The 17,161-nt window shown below is 34.8% G+C and overlaps 1 long non-coding RNA gene across 1 annotated transcript; it reads right to left on the bottom strand.

Annotated features, from left to right (window-relative positions):
- Positions 1 to 13,907: 13,907 nt before the first annotated feature.
- Positions 13,908 to 16,773, bottom strand: LOC111085914. The gene is made up of 3 exons (XR_002610682.1): positions 16,335 to 16,773; positions 15,030 to 15,082; positions 13,908 to 14,197 (listed from the first exon to the last, which is right to left on the bottom strand). It is a non-coding gene; the product is annotated as an uncharacterized LOC111085914 (long non-coding RNA).
- Positions 16,774 to 17,161: the final 388 nt, after the last annotated feature.

The following is a 17,161-nucleotide window of genomic DNA, read 5'->3' as shown; positions in this document are numbered from 1 at the left end:
CCCAGTGGCTCAGCGGTACGAGTGGACTTAGATAATTAATTAACTTGTTACTTTACGTTCATAACCCTCTCCCCCAGTGGCTCAGCGGTACGAGTGGACTTAGATAATTAATTAACTTGTTACTTTACGTTCATAACCCCCCTCCCCCCGTGACTCAGCGGTACGAGCGGACTTAAATAATTAATTAACTTGTTACTTTACGGTCATAACCCCCCTCCCCCAGTGGCTCAGCGGTAAGGTTTGTTTGTTTGTAGAACAAAGTCACATTGGGCTATCTCCAGTATCCATCGCGGAGAATCGAATCCTGGATTTTAGCGTTGTAACTCTGTAGACTTACCGCTGTCCCATCTGGAGACTCAGTGGTAAGTCTGAAGGTTTATAACACTAAAAATAGGGTTTCGATACTTGTGGTGGGTACAGCACAAATAGCCACCTATATTGGAGCCCAAGCTGTAGCACTGCAAATGTGGAAATGTCTTTGTCTCTAATGTTGCGTAAATATTTCCACCTGATATTCATCTAGTACCAGGCGAATACGATGTGGGGGGGGGGGGGGGTATTTTAATCTTTGGTTTAAAAGGGTTTTATTTTAGTGAGTTGTTCTGCTATTTTCAAATATGTGAAAAGACGAATACGTTCAACATAACGTATTTTGTTCAGGGCGGATGTTTGAGTGACGTAACAGATAACCTCGACAACGGGTAAAAGGACTACTTTATTGATGCGTGCTATTCAAAGTATGTATTAGTTCACTTTAGCTTTTATTGTTTTAGTTTAGTTTAATATTACGTCACTGAATGTGATTTACAATAAGTTTCAAGGTACGACTAGTACTTCTATAGTATGAGGCGAACCTGGTGGTTAGGGCGCTCGACTCGCAAGCTATCGGTCGTGGATTCGAGTCCCGTCACCAAATATGCTCGACCTTTTAGTTATAGAGACGGTCAATCCCATTATTCGTTGATAAAGAGTAATCTAAGAGTTGGCGGTGGGTGGTGTTGAATAGCTGCCTTCCCTATAGTCTATCACTTCTAAATTAGAAACTGCTATTGCAGACGCCCCCAAGTGGCTCAGCAGTAAGTCTGACGGCTTATAACGCAAAAAACCGGGTTTCGATACTCGTGGTGGGCACAACAGAGATAGCCCTTGAGTAGCTTTGCGCGAAAGTCAATAAAAGTATCAAAAATCAATCTGACTGAAACAGTCTGCTACGCCACTCTAATGTTGCCTGTTAATGTTTACCTTGAGATTACCACTAAGCCACCAGGGGTCTACAAAAATAGATAATTTATTGAGGAAAAATACATTAATGAAAAAGTTTGGTCTCCATCCTTTGAGTACCGTATTGTTCGGTATATAAGACGCACTTTTTTACCCCAAAATTTGATGTCAAAATCTGCTTACGTCCTATACACCGAAGACATGAATAGTTTAGTTCAATTTAATGTGTTATTTATAACAATAGTAGTTGTTGTTGTTTTTCTTCTTAAAAACATAACTATTTATAATGCTCCCTAAATAATGCAAAAATAAATTACAGTGAAAGCAATGAAGATTTTTTAGGTTTTGAGCCAAACTAAATAACAGTAAACCTTTATTTGATTTACGGTATTTTCTTATTTGGATGTTTTGAGCTCTTTTGTGTTTAGAACAAAATATACTAATTTTTAAAGTATCAAATTGAATTTTTGTTCAATAAAAATCTTTCAAATGCGACTGTAGCTTTTTTCCCCCCAAACTTTGTCTTCAAAATAAGGGTGCGTCTTATATTCCGAAAAATACGGTATTTCCATACGGGTACCCTTGCCTGCGCATGTCACGAGGTTTTACTGAGTTACATTCAAAATTTAATTAAACTACTTTACTATCAAGTTATACGAATAAACCTAGCATCAAACCGTAGCTAATAGATCAACTTTTAATATTATATACGTTTTGAATTTTCATTGTATAAGGAAATGTTTTTAAAAATCCTCAATACATCCTAGTATGAGAATTGTGACATTTGCTCTCTAAGTCTTCCTTCTCTAATTTTTTACCACCCCTCCAGAAAATACGGAATTTCTCTTCCCATACAGGTACCTTTTTTTTGCACAATGTGCAGTATAATATGGTTTTGACACACTCTGTGCCATATTCAAACTTTCAATCAAGCTTATGATTTTTTACTGTACCTCCGGTAAAATTTCTTCTCTCAAAGTTGTTTCTATTTTAAAAGCAAAGTTGCACAATGGTTTGTCTGTGCTGTGTCCACCATGGAGTACAAACCCCGGAATTTTAATGTTATAAGCCCTCAGGCTTACCACTGAGCCACCGAGGGACTTTCTTCTACGAAAAGTAGCTTATAAGATATAATAATTTTATATGCGGGTTTTTCTTCATAATCACCTTCTATATGATTAACGTGAATAGTGTTTTCACTAACTCTGTTTGGTGTCGTAACCCACTTATCCTAACTACTAACTTTAGGTTTTACTGAAAGGCTTCTCTGGCAGTTGACTAAAACGAACAAAGTGTAGTTGAAAGGCTATTATATGCCCTTCTTGCTTGAAAATGTCCCCCGATGGGTCAGCGGTAAGTTTACGGACTCACAACACTAAAATCCAGAGTTCGATTCACCGCAGTTAACAGAGTACAGATAGCCCATTGTGTAGTTTTGCACGACGAAACCAACAACAACACGAAAATTAAGGATGAAATCTAAATTACAAACAAACCAGTAAACCACACACATATCTCATGTATCGCGTCTCCTGGTGGGTCAGAAGTAACTTTGAGGAGTTAAATGCTAAAGTCTGGGGTTTGATTCCCAAGGTGAACAAAGTATAGATAACCCACTGTATTTTGGCGTTAAAACAAATAGAAAAACTTATTCATCGCACGCATCGTTGTAAGAGTTGTAAGAGCAAAATAATGTTAATCCCCATCCTCTGGTCGCAGTGACGAAACTCACTGAGATATCAAAGACAAGTTGAACAATTAGATTAGAGTACATATAGCTGTAATATATGACGTAGTCCTAACACTATTATTTATTCAGTCTTGAAGTTGAAAAAGGAAATAAACATCCAGATATACAAACAGTTATGCTATGAAGCATCATAAGTTAGTCTGACATTTGTCCACAGTTTTGCATTTTTCTATCCCTGTGAGATATTGGATGCATTGTAAAAATCTATTTGTGTACTGAAAAGTACATAAAGTAGAGTGAGAGGTGAGATAAGATATGTACATTCAATTCACGACTTACTTCTTTTAAAATAAATTCGCAATATATATATAATTTCTATATGTATATTTTTCCAATAATGGTTCGTTTATAATTCTTTAAATTTAAATTGACATTTATAAAAGTTTAAAAACCAAAAATCACAGTTAAAGCTAGGTTTTAATGATATTTTTTTTAATTGTAAATAAATAACATGTTATAACATTAAATTTCTCTACGAAACAGCAGTCAGATGGAGTAAAGTATTTGTATGCCTCATATGGATCCAAGGGTCCATGGTTCTCGTCTCTTTTCCGCAAAATCTCGCTCTGCACTTTGTAGTCGTGGGTGAATAATACTTAAATTCTACTACTTGATTAGTGTAGAGTGATGTTGATTAGCTGGTTTATCAGTTCAAAATCGGAGACTGGTAGCGTAGATAACTCTTGAGTAGGTTTGGACGAATACCTGCAACAAAGAAACACTACAAAATTATTAAGTCCGAATGAATCATGAGCAGATCACTAAATATCAAGCTCACGTGTTTGCTATTTTTGTGTGTGCTTAGAAAAAAAAAGGCAGAAATAAACTTCGATATTTAAAAAACTTTTTTTGGCACGTGTGTGATGTTCAATATTAAAAACTCAAATTTTTTTTAAAAACAATGATTATTTAATACACAGTTCTATAAACATGAGATTGTTTCCAGTCTCCAAATTACTAAAATACAATAATTTACTGTACAGGATAAAAAGTGGTAAAAAATCCCGATGAAACTGGAAAACAATCTCATACACTCTACATGTTTTTGTGAGTTTTTAAGATTAAACTTCGGTATGTTCGTAACACTTGTACAAACTGTTCACAAGTTCTGAATTTCAAGAATCTTTGTTTATGTTTTGAATTTCGCGCCAAGTTATTCGGAGGCAACGTTCACTAGTTATCCCTAATTTTAAAGTGACAGACTACAGAGAATGCGGTTATAGTTAACATTATCAACTGCCAGTACTCAGACTTTAACGCTCTCACAGCCCCACAGTGCGAAGCGCGATATATATATATATTTGGAGATAACGGTGCGCAAACCCTGGAAACTCAGATCCCAAACTCCGGCACGCTAACCACTGGGATATATCTACCCGCTATCAGAACATTTCATGTATTGATGTTGATTTTCTAGATATATATATTTATTATACGAACAATATATGTGAGCTGGTGTTAACTATCGATAAGCTTTCCTTGTGATTCCTCTACATCCTGTTTACTGCTTTTTTGTTATGTTTTTGTGGCTGCACGATTAAAGATAATTACTTTCATCAAACACACTCCCCAGTCATTAAAAGATCTTGGGCCAAAGATTCAACATTACAGTTATTTGCAGTTGTCACTGTTGTGCGTGCAAGTAAAGTAGGGGCGATAAAAGCTCTGAACTTTTAGTTTTAATTTAATTCTTCAAAGTATTTATTATTTTATCTGAAACTGTTTATTTGAATGAAATTGTTCGTATTGTTATTCGAGTAATGTGTTGTTTACATGAACTATTGAATTTTTTGTTTTTGTTGTAAATGAATGTTTATACATTTGATTTACTTTAGGCTTTTCATTTATTATAATCTGTTAATATAGTCTTTTTCGACAGCTTAAATTTTACGTGCTTTTTTATACACAAACACGTCCTTTTTCATTGGCTTCACGTGTGGTTATGGAGCTCGACTCAAGATCTACGGGTCGCGGGTTTGGATCCTCATCAAACAAAACATACTCACTCTTTAAACTGTGGGGTCATTATGATGTGACGATTAATCCCACTATTCGTTGATAAAAGAGAAACTCAAGAGTTGGCGGTGGGTGATGTTGACTAGCTGCCTTACCTCTTGTCTATCACTACTAAATGATCTGTTTGTCGCACGTATGTATTTTATCTGAATGTTATTAATGAAAATATATTTTATTATTCTAAACCGTATTCATCAATATTATTACCGGTGTTCGTCCAGCTTTTTCTCTTCTGATGCAAAAAATGTGCCCTAGTTTTTAATAGCAATGTATCTTATGGTTCTAAATTTTGATCGTTCATCAATACTGTTACCAACGTTCGTCCCTTTCCTTTTCTTTTGCCACAACAAAATGGTAACAAATTTGCTGTGTCACTCTATATGTTCCTGGTGAAAATATGCACGTTCTTGGTATCTAGTGTTAATAGCTTGAGAGAAATACAATAAGTCACTTGAATGATGGAACTCTTCCACTATGACACGGTCCTTTAAAACAATTTAAATACCACAGCTCTGGTCATTCAAAGCTCACTTCACCAAACCTATACAGTAAAAAATGTCTTATCATTTTTCATCTTTTATGGAACCGTTTTTTAAAACATGTGTATGTTAGTGATATACGACTTGTTCTTAGCAAACCCTTGAGGAAATTTCATCAAATGTAATATAACACAATAGTCCAAGTTTTTATGCTTTACCGACGCATGCAAATATTCCATGTTGTAAACAGTGTAAGAACATTTCTACGGCAACAAGGTTCGAGAAAGTTGTGTTGAACAAGTTGCCAGAGAAAAGAAAGCCGACAACGGTAGCTGTAGTCACCAAACTTTTGGTTATAATAATGTCTCTTTGAGCTCAAAATACTTCACCATCAACTCCACTGCCACAAATATCAACAGATGCTGTGCTGTACCAGACTGGTTATCTGTATATGACCAGGGATTCCTAGTCCTAGTTACCATGGTGACACTGCCATTCCGGTATCCAAGTCCTGACAGATGACACTTTGTACAAAATGATTGGAGATTATGCTTTAATTGCAGGTTGCTTGGGCACTAAAAATGCCCATAGTCTGTCATGCAAGGGGAGAGGCAACTTCAGAAGGTTGAACTCAAATAATAAAAACAATAATAACTTTGAACTTTCAATACTACATAAGTGTATTCTGATTAGTCTAAAAAATCTCCAGGTAAGTAGAGAAAAAGTCCAAAGTCCAACTGTGTCTTACTTTTGGTTATTTCTTTCTCGGAACTGGGATGAACTGATAAATCCTAGAAATGGATCTTTTGGAAAAATCATCAGCCATCACAGTTTCAAACCTGATTTCTTTATTGACTAAAACACCTCTCTAAGGTTGTCAATGGCAGACTGATATGTGTAGCCAAAAATAAAAATTTTCCTCATATAGGAATGTAAGCTCGATGAACTTCTCTAACGTAATTCGTGCTCTACATAGGCCAAATGGCATGGCACAAGATTAATATAAGCTATGTCAAGTGTTAAAAGCACTCTTAGTACTGACTTTTTTATCATTCAGTTCAATTTATCAGTTATCGGACTCCAAGATCTAACGTGATGAACTGACGGATAACTTACAGTTCATTCAGATACTCGCCTATCCTCAGCAACATTTGGAGATACTGTGGCTTTCTTTTCCAAATGTACTTGTCTAGTCCACAGTTTCGTAGATCATAAAGGTGCACAATAGATTATCTTACCTTAGAAGTATACCTCACAACTTCCACAGGGTGAAGCAAGAAAAATATTCTATTTATGCATACATTTGTGAAGCTTCTCGATCATTTTGTAGGCAAGGAAGAAGCGTCCACTAATCCTGCAATGTTCACAGTGGTTTATCATTGGCATAATGTTCCTTTATCTTGGAAATTGGTGCCAGTTATATTGGAGTTGAAATGGTGTTATCATAGATACAGGAAGGTGTAAAGATATTATCGTGTATGTCTAACATGCATTTCTGGGTCCTGAGCATCGATACTGCACAGCAGGAAAAGAAACCGCTTCTATGTGTACTGTTTATCAAACACTATCACATCTTCTTACATAATAGAAAGTTCCTATTCATGTGGGCTGTGTGTGCATAGTTACAATGGCTAACGAGCTCCAAAAATCCGTAAGGTGCCATTCATTATATTTGGGAAATTGTTCAGCATAACGACATTGTAATGCAGATGGTGACGGTTTTTCAATGTCCATCTATTGGACCTGATGCAGCTCTAAAAGTCACAGTTTGGCAATAGATCATGTAAAGAGTGATGATTTCAAATTAAAAGCTTTGAGATATAGTTTGAACACTACTTGTTATACAATAATATGAACTGAACAGAACACAGATACATGAAACATGTGACATTTATATGAGCAAGTTAGTATACTTTACTGTTGCTAATAGCCACAAAAACATTATACTCAATTTGTGATAAAGTTAGAAGTACCTAGGGATCTAAGGTAGGAGATACACAATATATTTAACATAAAAAGTAGTTCTTCTTTCAAATTTACTTTGAAACGTTAACAGATGGATAAGCCAGCTATGCTAGGAAAAAACTCTTTCAAAGAATTGTAGGTTTTGTTTTGTAGAAAATAGCCATCCTGGATACAGTTAACTTTCTCCTGATGACTTTTAATGATATTTATATGTGCTAGTTCTTATCAATTCCCCATTCAATGTGCTGAATCTTATCCATTGGTTAACTGACAGTGATCTAACATAACTTGGATCTCATAGAGAAATTCAGATGGAACACAGAACAGTGTTTAACAATCAGTTTTTGTTTTTCAGAACTATGATAAATGCTCGTTGAGGTGCTGGTGCATACTTCACGATATCATCCTCAACCTGGTGATCAGGCTGAACAGATTACACAAACTATCAAGCATGAGCTTGCAAAGTTGAAAAATCCTGACTTAACTGACTGGATTGGCCACATGTAATAAATCATGGTAGTGTATAAAGCAATGTTGATTAGTTGTTTGCCAAACTTAGTGATTTTCAGATAGGAACTAGAGATCGCAGTTTATCTGATATATGAACCACCTCTCATTATAGATATGCCATAATGTCTAAGGGGATTTTCAGTATTCAAGATCTACATTAGCTGATCCATAGTAATTTTTGGTAAAGTTACCAAATATCAAAAGAAATGTTACAACAATACTATTCAATCCTGGAAATAGATTATGGCTTTGGTATATATATCTCTAGTGCTGGTGTCTGTAGATTGCCCTGTGCTGTAATTCTGATAGCATAAATTACAATAAACAAGACCATTTTATTGAATTCTCCTTTTATTATATTGTTTTTGTGCAACATTGAACGAGATAGCTTTTCCAACTTCTATATGAATGTATGTATATTTATTCAATATATGATATTGTTATATATAGTAATATACAGGGTAGATCGTAGCAAACCCACAATAAAGGTACTAATGATACTAATTCTGTTGATTTCTCTCAACATTTTACAAGAACTCCTGCATTGGTCACTGTGATGGACACTTAACATTTGTAATGTTAGTCCAGTTCAGTGATGGTGTAAGTAGAGCTTAATAATGATGAAATGTTTGTTGTGTTAAATTGCAGTTTCATTTTCTTTCATTGGGACATTCACCATAGCCCATCCTCTACATGCAACTTACGTCACATATGAAGTTATCTGTGTTTGTGCAACACACATGAATATCAATATAGAAAGGGCACAGTTTTCAAACAACAAGAACCTTTGACCATAATACTGAAATTTGTGTGATTGATAAACACTGCAGTAAATAGAAAAAATACAACGTAAAAGATGTTTATTTTATGTTTGTAGGAAATGCAGCTGGGTAGTTTTTAAATTGAAGTATTCATAAATGCGTGTTTTTTCACTGAAGGCTGCTAATTAATCTAAACCACACTCAAGGAGAAACAAGGTGTACGCAATATTTTCATTGAGGATATTGAAGGAATGATTTCAGTTAGGTATCATAGAAAGATTTGTAGACTTTGGATAAAATGAGGTTATAATTGCAATCCTGTTTTAGAACAAAAGAAATTATAATGTAACTGTGTTACAATAGTTCTGAAGTAGATTGAATTCGATGTGTAGAAGTAATATATTTCTATAAATGTGTAAAAGGTTTCGTTTTTACCAAGAGTGAAATTGAAAAGAAAATGACGTAGAGGCCTAATTAATGCATTCTTTGATTGGCCGTACTCTTTGCTGTAGACTGCTGTTTCACCTATTGAGGGATCATAAGCACAGTTTGGGTCAGCAAACCAAAGAAATGCAGTTAGGCCTCTTGTAATGGTGACGTGTATATAATATCTACGAGTTGTTTTTTTCAGTCCTTTCTAATTCCCATACAGTTAAGTGAAATGTAATAACATTACTCACTTACCAAAATTAATTTAGGTTATTGTATGGTAAGGACTCAAAAACCCAATAGATATTATAGATTATTTCTGTTCTGAGCTTTGCTGATAATACTGAAATTTTTCTTTATACTTATTCTACCAAATAATAGTTTGATCAAACATGTTGCGTTGGCTTTCTTGACGCAACTTTGAGCTTATATCTAAACAAGGTTTGGTGTTAGTTTTTTCATTAAACTTTTCATATTTCACTTGTAACGGAAAAGAGTTGGCATTGGAATGTTACCCTTAAAATGTTGGGTCCTCATTGGCAGAAGAAGTTGCCTGAAACAAAAATAGGAGGCTTTATTTTCTTCTTCTCATCTTTTCTCCTCTATGAAGCCAGCCAGCATAGGTGGGAGATTCTGTATAAATTGAACTCATGGCTGGTCATCCAGTTGACGGAGTTGTTTTGTGCTTTCGCAAGTGAAGCCTCCATGGATCAGCACATCTGTTAGTAAGCTGCAGACTTACTATAGGGTACATACGTGTATCACTACTGAGGATGCTATACACACTTGATTTGTTTCACCTTCTTCTGAGTATTTTCTTGAATGATTTAATCAGTTATGACCATTATGTTATGACATTCAATCCTCTGTCACTAGCTGAATTTCTGATCTTTAGAGGTTGAATAGATTTAGCATTTTCAACATTGACGTTTGCTCTGTGCAGACAAGGCTTTGACCGCTTTCTTATCGCCCATCGTCATGATGGACAAACTGTTTCACACCCGACTCAGATATAACAAATACTGGCTCAACCCTTGCCAGACTCAAGTTTCTACGTTCGGAAAAGGGAAGAAAATGATCTTATTAGTGACTCCAAATTTCTTGATTGACTTTTGAGAAGTCAGAAGTGACTTTGTCCTTGTTGTGTAACAATGAAATATCTGAAGATCTCACATAGAGCTACCTTGTATAAAGGCCGAGTGCGTTATATTGAAATGATTTTGGAGCCTCACCAAATCGATACGATTCAAGTCACCTGATACAATCATGCTCTGTCTGACGACCGCGCATACTGCCAACAGCCTTGTGATGTAATTTTCACTGCAAAAGGCTCTATTGTAAGGCCAAAGAACACCTCTCTTCCCTGCTGGCTTTCCATAATCCATCTAGTGTAAGAAGATGGTAGATTCCTAGCACCCGTTTTAACAGTCCAATCGCAGAGAAATCCATAGGTTCTGCATTCAGCGTCTTGGCTGCTGTCTTTGTATGGGATAGCATAAACATCTATTTCAACCTCCAGCTGCTTGTAGTATGCGAAAGTTCAGTGGATATATCGTGGGGACAAATTGTGTCGCTTTTCCTGATGAAGATCCTTCTTGATTATGCTGCGTAATGCATCGTTTGTCGCGTGAACAACTGTTGCCACTGACCTTTTTGTTGTGAATTCTCACCTGAACTTTGCTTGTCACAGCTGAGTTATGACTTGTTGAGGTTTCTTTCTACATGGCACTGGTGCCACAAGTTGATTCATATTCTTTTGATGTTCATTGCCATTAATTACAATGGACATCCCCATTTTGGATTACCCGATATAAACACATCTTTTTCATCTGCGTATATGAATATTTTGCGTCAGAAAGAACTATTGCATACCCTTCCCAAAAGCAATACATTTTTGGTGGCATCACAGATACGCCAAACAATGTCAAAATGTAGTTCTGATACATGCCATTCCAACACAACTTTATACCGTCTGAATATAAATATAGAATACTCAACCCTCTGTATAAATAATCGAAAATGCAATTGTGATCATCTTGTATCAACTGCCAATGTGATTACTCATTACTTCAGAACATTTGTACCTTTCTTCTTCATGTAACAAAATATTTTAAAACACTATAAACATAAATTATAAAAGCTTACTCAATTTATAAGTTTATATGATTAAGATGCAGAAGTACGTAGTACTAACAGTCTGAAAGTTTATGTGTTTAAAGTCTGAAACTATATTAAATCGGAAGATAGAAATTTATGTACAAAACGTAAGTTTATAAATAGCAAAATAAAAGTAATATGCTTGGAATGTAAAACTTGTAAGCCTAAAGTCTAAAGCTTTCATGTAAACTTTTATTCTATGCTTGAAATTTAAAATTTTCAAAATAAAAATTACTACATGTCGTTTTTTTTTCTAATTTGTAATGGTTGGCCTTTCTTGTGGTTAACTGATCCGAGCTAAATTATATTTTGCTGTGTATCTTTATTACTTACACCTATTACACCTATTTGTTAAAAGACGTTCTATGAATATGTTTAATCCATGTGTCTACAGAGACTTGTCATTAGTAAGATGGAAAGAGGGGCATTACAGCTCTGTCATGGTTTGGCCAATCACAGGACGTGAGCTTTCTTGGGCACGTGTGGGCTATATTCGACGACGGATCGTAGTAAACCACTTGCGGGACTACCTAAAAGAGATTCAATGCCAAGAATGTGCTGCAGTCTCACAGAGCAGAACTGTTAATCCCGTCCTATATGATTAAAAGCTGCACCACAAAATGTTAACCCCAATCAGTACTATGTATGGTTCCAGAAAAACTGGAATCCTTTAAAATTTGAGCGTCTATTTGATTATGTCAAGTCTTTTTATGTATATTATACGTAACTATGTTGAAGGGTTTATTTTTGCACTGCAAAAGTAAAGATATTAGTGATTTTCTGATTCTACATAGTGTCATGACGTTTTGTGACGTACTTATATAAAGCATGGTTCTGTTACTATAAAGTTAGGTTGGAATTTAAGTTAAAACTAAAATGAACTATCCCAAATGCTGCCCTTAAGGGTTATTCATAGTCAAGACTAGTTTAAGCGTATCTATTTTGATATGTAACCAGTATACTAGTTTAGTCTTTAATTAATTGTTAACGACGTTTGACTTGTTAGACATGTGAAGAGACAGAGATGCTGGAAACTCTGATTCCCTCTTTGTATAATGAGACTGTTCTCCTGATATGGCTGATATGTCATTCTGGAAAGTCTTGGCAGATCTCCGAATTGAATGTACTTTGATTGTTGGTCAGGATTATTTTAGAGTAGTATTAACTTGGTGGTTCTCCAGTGGAATCGTCAAACTTAATTATATATTGAGTTGCTAACCAGAGAGGCTGGTCTGGAAAAAAGTATTTATCTGCTCATTTTCACTTGTCTTTTTTATATATAAATAGCTGTTCCAGAGGCCTCGAGACACTTGTATATTTTACTTTTGTTTTGAAAAGTTTGTTAAAGCATGTGTTCTGATATCCACCTTACTGTTCTTTGAAAAATCTTGTTAAAGTGAAAATTACAGTGTCAGGCAATAACACATAATCATGCTCTTCAGAGTGAGCCCGAGAAACGATAAAGGAAGAAAGTGAATTATTTTTCTTTAAGATAAACACTGTGAATCATAAACTAGAGTAAGAACAAAAATTTCGAGTATAAAATTTTTGTTTCATAAGATACGCTACACTTCAAGCGAGATGAAGATTACTTCTTTCCCGCCTTTTGACGCTCACACATGCCCTATCTCCTATCTTATTAAAAACCAGGCAAAAGTAAATTGATCCAATGTTATCAAAACATTCTGGTTGCATTGGATACTACGGACAATAAGTGGAAATGGGGTAATACAGCTACACTAAATAGAATAAGTTCATGAAATATTTGACACCATATCAGAAACAGGTGAGCTGACAATCATGCAGTAACAGTCACAAAACTTAATATAAGGTTTAAACTAAAAAATAAATACCGAATATTCATTGTAAGGACTCAAGAGGCAAATGAAAATCAAGGGAAAAACTCTAGACCAATTTCAAAATAGGCTAAGACAATCGGCCAGTAAATTCAAGTTTATTAACATAGATAAAGAAGTCAAATTACAAGTAATTTACAGCCCCCTCCCCCAGTGGCACAGCGGCATGTCTGCGGACATACACTGTTAAAAACTGGGTTTCGTATTGAGCAGAGCACAGATAGCCCATTGTGTACCTTTGTGCTTAACTACAAACAACAATACAAGTAATTTAAAATTTTTCTCCAGACATCTACGAAGTCAAGGAATTCGAAATGCCTATGCAACGCTCACGTGCTACTTGTTATTCATAGATGGAACAATTGAAACATCAAAATAACAAAAGAAGACACAAAAAATATGAAAGTGAAACAGTGAAAATTTAGTAAACGTTTTGTACAATTAAAAGAATGAGCCAACAATGATGTTCAGTCTAGATAGAAAAGAAAACAGAAATTACCTGTACATATAATGTGGCGTGAAATATCATTGTTTGTATTTCTTTCTTCAATTTTGTTGTTGTTTCTATTAAAGAAGCTCAAACAAATAAGTTAACTCTGCTAACAAGAGAGTATTCCAAAGCTTTAATTGATAAAAATAATGTATAAATTAAGACCGAAAGGTAAAGATCGTCAAAGTATGGCTGGACAAGGTTGGGATATTTTAAATTGCATCAAAGAAGCTACACGGATACCGGAGTTCCAATGAGACAAACAAACATTTTATTTATCTCTTTTTACTGTCTAACAGACGTGAAGTTACAAAAAATTAGACAGTGTACAATTTACTTACGAGAAAGACACAAACTTGGAATGGATATAATCACAACACATTTCACCCATAAACGGTAGCAAAAAACACTTACTGGGCTGCTCTGACTAACATGAACTGGTTCTTCGGCTAAGTTGCCCTGATTAGTCTGAACTGGGTCTTGGGCTAAGCTGTTGTGACTGATCTGAATTGGATAATGGGCTGGGCTGCTCTGACTAGTCTGAACTTGAACTTGAACTGACACTGTTGACAAACACACGAACGGCAGATAACAAAGAGACAATGAAATGACACTTCCCTAGTTTATAACAAGTGCATTAAAGTAATTATAGAATGGCCACTCGGTATACCCATGAAAAAGTCAGATTAACAACGCCGGAATAGAAGGTCCAATTCCGAGTTGTTATGGCCAAACTACCCATCGAGTGTAAAGAGACAGTCTAAAATAGGTGCTTGCTTTAAAAAATGACAATTTTAAAGTTTTAGTTTAAAGCAGTTCAATATAGATTTCTATAACGGATATATTAAAAGAGTTTGTCTAAGATAGAAATAAAGTTACAAGAGCTTAGCCTTGATATCTAAGGCTATCACATCCTAGCCCAAGTAGATCAACACTCTATCTAACCTAAGATAGGAATTACTGTACGTGAAAACGTAAATCATTTTGGTTAAAGAAGGGAATAAGTAGCAGGAAAGTATACGAATACATATAATATTTTCACCTCTATCAGATCAAGGAGAAATAGGTAATATAAAATTGAAGCTTGGAGTTTCAGCACTCAAAAGAAAACTTTTTATATAGATTGCAATATCCATTATCCCAAACAACAATTTTAATGATGAATGCTAATCATAACTTTATAATTGACTTTTGTGTACCCGTGAATAATCTAAACTATGAGGTATAACAAAGCCTCGGGTTAAAACCGTGCCTAATAAAAAGCTATGAAGGTACATCTGAATAAATCTTGTAAATTCTTGCCATCCAAAATAACATTTTAGGTCCAAGTTGAATTAAAAAATAAAATAGAAATGCATACGGCTTTCCAATTTCGCAAAAACAAAGGTTCCTTACCCAGTTACAGCTTCGAAGTTTCTATTACCCAAGATCTTGAACACATGTACTACCTGCAAAAAAATGATATATCATTAATTACCAGAAGTGAAACAATATCCTCAGTCGTACAATAAAGTTGAAAACGATATAAAGCACTTGGAAGAAAATTAACTTTTGAGAAATAAATTATGGTCCTACACTCATTGTGGATTTCACCCATTGTTGAAACACCTAAGCCAAAGAACCCAGAGAATGATCGAATATATATATCAACACAAGGTTACTTACCGGGTAATTGTTAATCAAGAACAATCCATCAGACCCACAGTTGATAGCATAAATTATAAAGCAAACAGAAATATAATATTTTCAAAGCTTTACATGGTCTTCGACTATCACGAACTTGGACTCTCATCTGATCCCGTGAAACAATGATTTTATTTAACTCTTTTTCATCGCTTTATGAACAGTTGATAACTTGAAAGTGTAATAACCTTATTATAGCTCCAACACTTTCAACAGACACTTCTCTTTAAGGTCAAACACCTACAAAGGTTATTTCTCTTTTACAACTCCAGGAAAACAATATAAAGTGATTGAAATAGTAATGATCTTTTATCATTGTCTAACTTAGTCACTACCTAGGACTGTAGTAAAATAAGCAGCAAAGGAAAGAGGTTGAGAGTGAGCTGACATGCTAGATAATTCCTTCCGAACTGTGAGAAATAACTTCAGATGTAACATCAATCTTTAATTTAGAAATAACTTCAGAAGTAACATCAATCTTTAATTTAGAAATAACTTCAGAAGTAACATCAATCTTTAATTTAGAAGTAACATTAATCTTTACTTCAGAAATAACATCAATCTTTACTTCAGAAATAACATCAATCTTTACTTCAGAAATAACATCAATCTTTAATTTAGAAATAACTTCAGAAGTAACATCAATCTTTAATTTAGAAATAACTTCAGAAGTAACATCAATCTTTAATTTAGAAATAACTTCAGAAATAACATCAATCTTTAATTTAGAAGTAACATCAATCTTTCCTTCAGAAATAACATCAATCTTTAATTTAGAAGTAACATCAATCTTTACTTCAGAAATAACATCAATCTTTACTTCAGAAATAACATTAATCTTTACTTCAGAAATAACATCAATCTTTACTTCAGAAATAACATCAGTCTTTACTTCAGAAATAACATTAATCTTTATTTCAGAAATAACATCAGTCTTTACTTCAGAAATAACATTAATCTTTATTTCAGAAATAACATCAATCTTTACTTAGAAGTAACTTCAGAAATAACAGCAACCTTTACTTCGCACGTGGAAACTCCACTTTCGAAGGAATGGTTAACCAGAACAAACTCGAAATAGACGCATTAGTCCTTATTAGCCATTCGGTTATCCGATTGAGAGGACAGTCCAGTACAATTTGCTTCCGCTAATTCGGTCGAACAAAGTTATCGAATATTGAAAACATAACATCGGTTGGACAGATAAACAGAAACTTCTTAATGTGCCAGTGTTAAAACATTGTACCGAGCACAGCATGAAGTTAAAAAAGTAAAAGCCACTTGATATAATTCAGACTTATATCTGGGAGAGAGAGAAAAAAAAAGAAAAAACACCTTTCTTTAATTGTAAAAGTTGAAAAATCAAAGCGCGCACACACACATACATATGAAAAGAACATATCCTTGTTTAAATGGAAACGTTTCAGCATTTATTCAAACACACTTGTTTGTGATATCAAACACTTACACACTGTATATGTAACACTCTGACAGGAAACAAAGATAAAAAGGCTCAGTGGGAGACTCGATCGACTAGGCGTTCATCAGGGTTGTAGCCAATCGGTAGGCGTATGAAAACGTTGTGCAATACTTGAATTGTCTGTAAGACTAAGACACGTCGAATAATGTGACAGTCCCTGAGAAACAGGCTCTCTATACTTTTAGTATATATAGCACGACTGTCCTCTGGAGAACGACTAGTTTTGCTTCAGGCAAGTGGTAAAGCACCAATCCCGTAGAGACTGCCAGAATATAATTCAGAGACCTGTAACGTGAAAATCCTCGGAGAGTCACTCGCTCTACTTTAGGCAGATACAACACTGTAGTTTCTGGGAAACTAACTA

The sequence above is a fragment of the Limulus polyphemus genome, unplaced genomic scaffold (genome assembly GCF_000517525.1).
Source record: "Limulus polyphemus unplaced genomic scaffold, Limulus_polyphemus-2.1.2 Scaffold709, whole genome shotgun sequence".
Lineage (NCBI taxonomy): Eukaryota > Metazoa > Arthropoda > Merostomata > Xiphosura > Limulidae > Limulus > Limulus polyphemus.
This window is presented reverse-complemented; position numbering and strand designations above follow the sequence as displayed.